Genomic DNA, 9614 nt, shown 5'->3' on the forward strand with positions numbered 1-9614 from the left:
TTGGCTAGCTGTGTGACTTTAGAGAGTCACTTAATGTCTCCCTGAGACTATCACCCTGTCCTTCGGAAGGCCATGGTGAGGCTGGAATGAGAAGAGACAGAGGGCATGCTTCGCTCAATGCTCCATGTGAGCTTAGTGCTCTCAGATCTGATGACGATGATGGTGACCATAATGGTAATAGTATTATTAACTGCTTAAGACTGTCGGTTCTTAAGCATCAATGCTATTCATTTATGTCTTCTGAGTTGCTGCTGTTGCTGTAGTGGCCTGAAACACAGATCTGAGCTCCCCAAAGACATTCTCTTCTCTATTTTCAGATAAAGGCATTTTGAAATCTTTGCCCTAGTTAAATTACAGTTTTGGTCCAAATAGTCTTTCCATTTTATCAGACATGTAATTGGAGGGAGGGAAAGAGGAAAGAAAGGAGAAAGAGAAGGATAAAGAGAGAGAGGGAGGGAGGGAGGGAAGGAAGGAAGGAAGGAAGGAAGGAAGGAAGGAAGGAAGGAAGGAAGGAAGGAAGGAAAGAAGGAAGGAAAGGGAGAGAGGGAGGGAGGGAGGGAGGGAGGGAGGGAAGGAGGGAGGGAGGAGGGGAAATAAAGAAGGGGGAACACTAAACCTATCTCCCTACTTTTTCTTCATGAAAAGGAATGAGTTTTATGACTGTTTTCGGGAATTAGAAATGTTGGCAAAGTGTGAAAAGTGTCATTTCGATATATTCTTAATGTATAAGACAAGATTTGACAAAGAGTTTTCACAAATCTGTGGGCTTGTCAGAATTCTTTTCTGTGTTTTGTCAAGACCCACCATCATATGCTGTAAGTCTGAAAACCTGTCAGATAAAAGAACTGTCCCCTGGATGGAATTGTCACTGCTCCACAGGCCCCCAGAGCTGTCTTCCATCTAAATAGCTATCTTGACTTTTCTTTATGCTTTCTCTTTTTGGCAGTCCTGAGATTTGAATGCAGGGCCCTGCGCTTGCTAGACAATCTACCACTTGAGCCATGCCTCCACTGCTTTGACTTTGGCTTGTTTATTTCTTTTTTTATCATAGGGTCTCATGGTTTTTGTTTTTCCTAGGCCCAACTTGCACTGTGAATGTGAGAAAGGACTTCTTAGAACCTCTTCTGAAAGTTTTGAGAATGTCCTCAAGAGATTAGATAAAAAGCAAATTGATAAAATCACCACAAAATTACTTACCAACAAAACTAGTGCAAGAAATCGGAGAAACTGGCCACAAAACAGTTTATGAGTGGAGTTTATTCAGGAAATAGGATATAGAATGCTCATCACAGACATCTTCAAATAAAAGATTTTGTCTATAAATTCACTTGTGCTGAACAAGTGTTATTTGTAACTTTTTAAAAACAATTTCACGTGGTAGCTACTCTTTTCAGTTAGCTAAACAACAGTAAGTCCCAAATACTTTGACTAGATGACATGTCATCTTACCTACCATCATCATTATTATTGCTGCTGCTGCTGTGAGCGTTACCATTATCATCATGTTTAAAAACTCTTCTCAATTCTCTGCCATTTACCACCTGGCTTCCACAACCAACACTTAGGTGAAACTTTTGTCTCACAAATTGTTAAACTGACTGTTGACTTGCTCCTTAAACACTGAAGATCCTCAGAATTCTGCCTTCTCTGGAAGTTCAGTCTCTGAGGGACCACTTCCAAATACTTTGTAAAGCTTCAGAATGAAACCAATCTAACCATTCTTCTAAAAACCAAAGAGCTCATACATTTAATTGGCCTTTAAGGATTTACTTGTCAGCTATTGCTAAAACCAGGGACTGAGACATTTATCATACAGTAAGTGGGTTTGGGTTCTGGCTGGAGTGACAGCCTTGCTAGCCAGGACACCTGCCTGGGTCTCTCACTTGGTTTCCCACACTGGAATTGCACTGGAATTTTACTCACTTACATGTGATACTGGATCACTCTCCTGGATTTGGGGGGTTTATCCCTGGGTCTCTCTTTCCCTTGGAAGATGTTTCTCTCCAAGCAGCTACTTGTGGATTTCTCTCACAATAGAATTTAGTCAGGTCAGTTTCAGTGTCCTGAGGTGGCTTGTGTTGAATTTCTTGTTTCCAAGATGAATAGAAATGACAATCTAAGTTATGTTTCATGAGGACATACCAAAACAACAATCACAAAAATAAAAAAACACTACCAAAACAACAACCACCAAAAAAATAGCCTTGTATCTATTTGTAAATTCATTTTAGCATTCACAATTAACATATATAAGTTTCTGAAGTCTCCTCAAACTGATTTGTGCATTTGGATCTCTCATAAAAGAAAGAAAAATTTGGTAAGTGTTCCTTGCACGTATGAATATCCTGATTGTGCGCTTTTTATAAAGTTTTTCTTGACTTGCTTTTCATATCCTTGATCCTGAAAAGGAAGGATGGTGTCAGCCCAGAGCCTATTACATGGTCTCCCAAGATAAAATGTCCCAACTTTCCTTTATTGCTACCAAGATGAACCACCGACATCATCCGATCTAGTGCAGGGAAAAGGGCACTAAGATGGTTTACTGTGTCTAATCCAAGGGGCAGCTGTCAATCCTTACATGGTAGTATCTCTCCCACAGGGTCTCCCACCACAGGAATTTACAGACTCATTCCCTGCTCTCTAGAACAAACGAATTCCCTGTTCACTTGTATTTTCCTCCTATCCTGCCTTACCCACCCATTTCAGCTCTCCTAAAGAATTGATATATGTTCTTCATCTATATATGTTACTAAACATTATATAACATATTATAGATTACATATTATATATCACAGATATGTATATTATTCACTCTGTGTCTAATATTGTGTCTTGTATATAGTAGGTACTCAGAAAAGTTTGTTTCCTACTATAAGGCACAGAATACTAGGATGCCAATGGCCTTAAAATACAACGTTAGGCTGTTAGAATTTTAGAAAGAGAGAGAGAGAGTGTGAGAAAGAATAATAATCGTCTTGTGGCCAGGAAGAAAGGACAAACTACAGAGATGGGAGCAGCAGCCCATGGCCAGTTAGTTCTTTCTTCCTAACGCCCAGGTCTTTGCCTCCCTCTTCACTTCTAGGGACCAATATGTTCCTACAGATATATGTGGCTTTCGATGTACTTGGATCAGGAACAGACCTGTACAAAAACAAGGCAACAACATTGTACCATTTTTAAATCTGGGACATGTTGAACCAACAAGGACCAAATGATTATGAACCAAGTAATAATCTAGCACTTGCTGTACAGGGAATTCTAGATAAAGAGAAAAGTATTCTGTAATGCCTTGAGATTCCTTTTGAGCCAGCACTGAGTGTTCCCAGGAGAGATTAAACAAAAATACCACCAAGATTTATTGTTTATAAAACCAAGCCATAGTGTCATCAGTTTAAGGTAGAACACATGCATGCCTTTGGCCATTCCCCTCAAATTTACTTAAATAGTATAAAATCTAAAAGCCTTATGCATGCATATAAATGAAATGCTTGTTTCCTATACATTCATCTGTGAAGCATGTAGATTAAGTTAATGCAATTTGTTGATGTATAACATAGAAGCTAACATAGAAGCCAAGCCTGTGGCCGTGTGTAAGTTCTCCTGTCTGCTCAACAAGGAGATAGGGAATGTCTGTTGCTCCCCACGATGGGTATTTATTGATCCTGAGAAGCAATGAGGATATTTCTGGAGTTACAAACTCTAGCCTTCCATTCTTGCCCATGTTGTGTGTCTGGTATGACTGGGAAAGTGGAGTCATGATTTTTGTGTGACTGGAACTCTTGCCAACCTTCTCTCTTGAAGTTGGACCACGTTCTTATTTCCTTCAGCACTGGTAAAAATAAATTCTCCTGGAACCAAAATAAATGTTAACTACCTCAATACATCCTGTCCTGCCTATGGGCTTCTGTGCTATTATTTTAAGTGGCTTCCCATTTTAAGTTACTTACTTATCTAGTCAATTTGGTAGCTATCAATATTCTTTCTTTATTCTGTATATTTAGTGTTTTACAATAATGTGTTTAGGGGTGTTTCTTCTCTGATCTTGTCTGCTTGGAGTTTTTAAGCCTCCATCACACAATTTGGGAAGTTTTCTGCTGTTATTTTGTTGAATAGGTTCTCATCTCCTTTAATGTTAATTTCTTCTTCCTTGTCTAGCTCCATTATATGTAGATTTAACCTTTAGACAGAGTCTGAGAGATCTTGTAAGTCTTGGTGTCTTTGAAGTGATTTTCAATCTCTTTGACTATTTGAATTACTCTGCTTTATATTCATCCTTTGATACTCTATTTTCAATTTGTTTTGTTCTATTACCTATACTTTTATCTGAGTTTTATATTAGGGCATTCGAGCTCTTCATTTGCCGGATTTCAGGGTTTTATTCATGGTTTAAATCTTTTTTATGAACTCTTTTCTCATATTCTTGTGTTCTTCAGCTCATTTAGCTGTCAATTTGAACAATCTCTTGTTCAGCTAATTTTTTAATTGTCCAACTTTTCTTAGGATTCGTCCAGTTTTTTTAAACACTTCTTTATTTCATTGACAATTCTTATCATTGTTTTATTGAGTTTATTGTTTAGACTTTCTTCCTCCTCACTCTCCCCGCAGTCCTTTATTGTGGCATTATTATTGAGGGCCATAGCTTATTTATGAGTTTCATGATTTTTTTTAAGATTTACACATCTTGATTTAGGATTGTGGAGGCTTCATTTTCCTGAATATTTTCAGTTGATAGTTTCTTGCAGATTCATCAAGATGGGTGATGGCTAGGTGGTAGTGTATGAACTGGAATAGTGGGACTTGGTTGACAAATAATTATGAAATATGAATTTTTTAAGTTCAGCCAGAAAAAAGGATTAGCCTCTATGATAATTTTTGATTTGGAAAACACATTTTACTATCCCAGCCCCTATTCTTCTGCCATTTTCCCCGAATGATCCTTGCTTCTTATCATGAAGAATGTGCTGCTTTTAGACTGTATTAAGCTACATAGTAAGGAGGGTGAATAGGAATTCTCTATGTGCAAAAAGCAAGAACCAATATCAAAATAATCATTTTTCTTTAGATTTAGCCACATAGTCCACCTCTTCCTGCAATAAAAAAATGACCAAATCCAAAGAAAAAATATGAAAATTTTCAGTATTCATAAAAAGAGGAATAGTTATAAGCCTTGCTGATGAATGTAAATTTAGCATTTATTTTTGTGCTAAATATTTCGCTTTACTAAATTATTATAAAAATACTCATTTCAGAAAATAATTTTTTACAGAAAGAATAAATACTGCAAAGGTAGGCATGTTATTTCTACAATCTAAAGAGGAACATGATTTTTGTGGCTGGTAAACACGTTCTGAGAATTTAGGGTCAAAACCTAATGTTCACTTATGATTTCGGCATCTCTTTCATCATTTTCATCATACAACTTCACTGCTCAAAGACTTATTTTGCAAAGCTGTATTGTATGTATGTATGTATGTATGTATGTATGTATTAGTTAGTTGGTTGGTTGTAGGGCTTGAACTCAGGGCCTGGGCACTGTCCCTGAGCTCTTTTGCTCAAGTCTAGTGATCTACCACTTTGAGCCACAGCTTGACTTCTAGTTTTTTGATGGTTATTTGGAGGTAAGTGTCTTACAGACTTTCCTGCCAGGGCTAGCTTTGAACTGCTAACCTTAGATCTTAGCCTCTTCAGTAGCTAGGATTACAGATGCATGCCAGCTGTGATCAGCCCAACTTGATTTTTTTTCCCCACAGTTGTCCACTTAATTATCCCTATCCTAATAATTAATCTTTTTCTATTGAATCAAAATGTCACTTTCATCACCTACTAAATTTCCATGTAATTTTATGCCAGGTTTTAGACTTCTGATTGTATTCTGTTAAGTATATTCATCTCAATGTGTCAATACTTACAAAAAGTGTATTTTTATTGTTGTACCTTTTTCTCAGAAACTTAAATCTGATTTAATTACCTACTTTTATAGTGACAATGTTGCCAGTGACAGGACTTTCCCACTTATCATCCACAGCCTCATTGTTGAATCTGTTTTTCTTGTGCACATTCCATTGTCAGTTTGGATTGTGGCCATTACTTAGGTGGCCAATACTTACTTAAAGATAGGAGCAGGAATGGTAGATAAGGAGTCAAGGAATAATAATAATCCTGGATATTTTTAAGAGTCATGTGCCTATCTTTGGTACTCTAATTGGAAGCCAGCAATGAGTCCTCCTGAGGCAGATTCTGATCATTATTGTAGAGTAGAGATGCTAAAGCAGGCAAAAAGTAAATGTCAACTGCATAGATGCTTGGTTTGACCAACTCAAGCAAGGATAGATACAGAGACAGTGACAGAGTATTTGATAGTGAGATTGTTCCAGCATGTCTCTGGGATACCTTTAAGAAATCTGAATGACAATCCCTCCCTTCCTGCTTTCAAGGGTATTTATTATTGAAATTTGTGACAGGATAGAAGCTGTTAATTATATGTTAGAATTGGTGCTATTTATTTATTTATTTCTCAGGGGCAAACAGATCAACCATTTTATGACAGAAGAAATAGAGCTGATAAGTACATATATTTGATGAAACTAAAAGCTAGTTTTTTAAATAAAAAATACGTGTTAGTTTTCTTATTTAACAAAAGACAAACTAGACTTTCTACTACTCACGGAAAGTACTTTACTTTTACAAAGTAGAGTTCTCTGGTCACATTTTTGTTTCTTTAAACTTGTAGTTTCAGGACTTGCATGACTTGTTAAGAGGAATACATGAATATACAGTGAAAAGATATTAGGTATCCATATTTTTCTGGCAGTAGTTATATAACTTTATTTCTTATTCTTTATTTCTGATAATAATTTCTTTGCCATTAATTAGCATTCCCATCAACTTTCTCTTGTCATGTAATTTCAAAGATTTTATCGTCTCCAGGCATTGGGTTTAGTTGTGGCAACTTAGCCAAAAAACAGTCTTTCCATTAACTGTGATGGCAGTCTCAAAAACAGGGTATGATAAGGCAATCACTTGCATCAGTATTTTGGAGTTCTAGAATGCAGGAACAATTTGGACTCTAGCTTCCTATTTACTTAGGATTTTATGGCTCTTTTGGGGACAGTTGGGACACATTTGGAATTGAGGGCTGGGCATGGAAACTTTTGCTTTCGTTCACAAATACTTTCTCACTCTATCTTTATAAATAACTCTTCTCCCAAATTGGTTTACTGTTTGACCTTGAAAAAAATTCATCTGAAATTTGATTTGCCGAAATAAAACTTTCATATAGAAAAATCCATTGTCTAGAAAACTCTGCCAAGCGGTGTGATTTCCATCCTCTCTGAATGATGATTTAGTTTTGCAAAATCTTCTGTTTTACCATGTTGCTACCCACTGTCTTAACATTGTTGCAGAGTGGTCCCAGGCTTGGGTATCTTTTACGCTCTACTCTGGAGCAGAAGGTAGACCTTATTCCTTATCAACAGCTTTCATTGCTTAACCCATCACTTTGAAACAAGATTGTGTGTGTGTGTGTGTGTGTGTGTGTGTGTGTGTGTATGTAAAATGTTTGTTTAGTACATAAAAATTAATGGCTGCCAAAAGCTTGAGTACTTTGAGACTATCAGTAAATTTTCTTTTCAACTTTTATTGTTTATAATAATCTATATATAGACAGCCCATATTTAGAATATTTACATGGGGGTAGTCTTTTCTTTATATTTTAGGTTATTTATATATTTTTTCCAGAACTCTTCTAAGCTAAATCCCCAACCCCTTTGTTCTTTATATTTTATTTGTCTTTTTGTCGGTCATGGGGCTTGAACTCTGGATAGTGCCCAGGCACTGAACTCTTCAGCTCAAGGCCAGCGCTCTACCACTTGAGCCACAGTGCCACTTCTTGTTTTCTGGTGCTTAATTGGAGATAAGAGTCTCATGGACTTTCCTGCCTGGGCTGGGTTTGAACCATGATCCTCAGATCTCAGCCTTCTGAGATCAGCTAGGGTTACAGTGTGAACCTCTGGCATCCAGCTTGTTTTTTTGTATTTTGAGAATAATAATTGTAGTTAAAGGCGGGACTAATTTCTTGGAATTAGAGAGATGTCCACAAAATTAAAAGTGTGAAGATATAGAAGGTCTTGGAAACAGGAGAGAGTCATCATGGTCAAATAAGGAGAAGGGTATTTCATGAAATTCATAGATACCTGAAAATTCCACTTGGAAGCCCAAATACATATTTATATTTGTGTCATATCTAGCAATAGGCAGTCCAGGGCTGACACCATCAGGGTGTCAATATTTTCTGTCAATGTTCCCATCCTAAGCACAAAGATATATAAATGTTCTTGGAGTTCTTGGAGTTCAGGCCACATATCCAAGTTGGGTTTTTTGTTTTTTTTTTTGGCTTTTTTTGCTGGTTGTGGGGCCTGAACTCTGGGCCTGGGCACTGTCCCTCAGCTCTTCAGCTCAAGGCTAGTGCTTTACCATTTGAGCCACAACACCACTTCTGGCTTTTTCTGCTTATGTGGTGCTGAGGAATCGAACCTAGGGCCTCATGCATGCTAGGCAAGCACTCTACTCTACCACTGAGCCACCTTCCCAGCCCCACATATCCAAGTTTAAGGTAAGATAATTGAAGGAGAAAAAGGAGCAAAGGAGTTTGGCTTTTTATTCAGGAAAAGATTGTTTCCTTGGAGTCTTCTACTTATATCTTATTGGACAGAAAGTATAAAGTATACTTTATACTTGAAAGTCTCAGAGTATATAGAGTAGAAGATCCTTGTTTCTTTGGATGGTGGCAGAAGAGTTTTAACTAATGGATCTCTGGGTGCCTGTGGTTCTTATCTGTAATCCTAGCTACTCAGGAGGCTGAGATCTGAGGATCATGGTTCAAAGCCAGCCTGGGTATGGAAGTTTATGATACTCTTAACTCCAATTAACTACCAAAAAAGTCAAAAGTGGAGTTGAGCTCAAGTGGTGGAATGCCTGCCTAGCAAAGAAGCTAAAAGACAGTGCTGAAGCCCTGAGTTTAAGTTCCAGGACTTGGGCACTTACACATGTCCATGCATGCACACACACACACACACACACACACACACACACACACACACACACACACATTAAATAACATATTTTATTTGGAGTTGACTCAGATTGTTTGACTCAGCTCAACACCAAAATGATAAATGATTATATTTTTCAGTAATAAAATTAAGCACATTAGATACTTGACAATCAAAATTTAAGCATTCGGGGATCAGGAAAGCAATAATATTTTAGCTTGATTCATGGATCTTTTTACTCAAGAAGGTAAGACCAGGCACTCTATGCATGGTAAGTATAAATAGCGGGCAGGACTATACTCTCCTAATTGCCATTCTTGTAAAAATGGCTTTAAGGCTTCTCCCTCCTATACGAGGAGTTATAATGTTTTCACCTCCAAATTTCAATATGAGTTGTTTGTTTTTCTGCTCCCCATCTCTTCTTTTATTGTTTGCTGTGTAGACAAGAACTAGCATGTGTTGACATAGCATGAGGCCTTGGTAGTTATAGGATAATTGGAAGGCCTTGAATCTTGATGGAAACTTGATTCCTTTCACTGAGAAATTAAACTAATGGGTTTTTAT

The sequence above is a fragment of the Dipodomys spectabilis genome, unplaced genomic scaffold (genome assembly GCF_019054845.1).
Source record: "Dipodomys spectabilis isolate Male_0828 unplaced genomic scaffold, ASM1905484v1 ptg000163l, whole genome shotgun sequence".
Classification (NCBI taxonomy): domain Eukaryota; kingdom Metazoa; phylum Chordata; class Mammalia; order Rodentia; family Heteromyidae; genus Dipodomys; species Dipodomys spectabilis.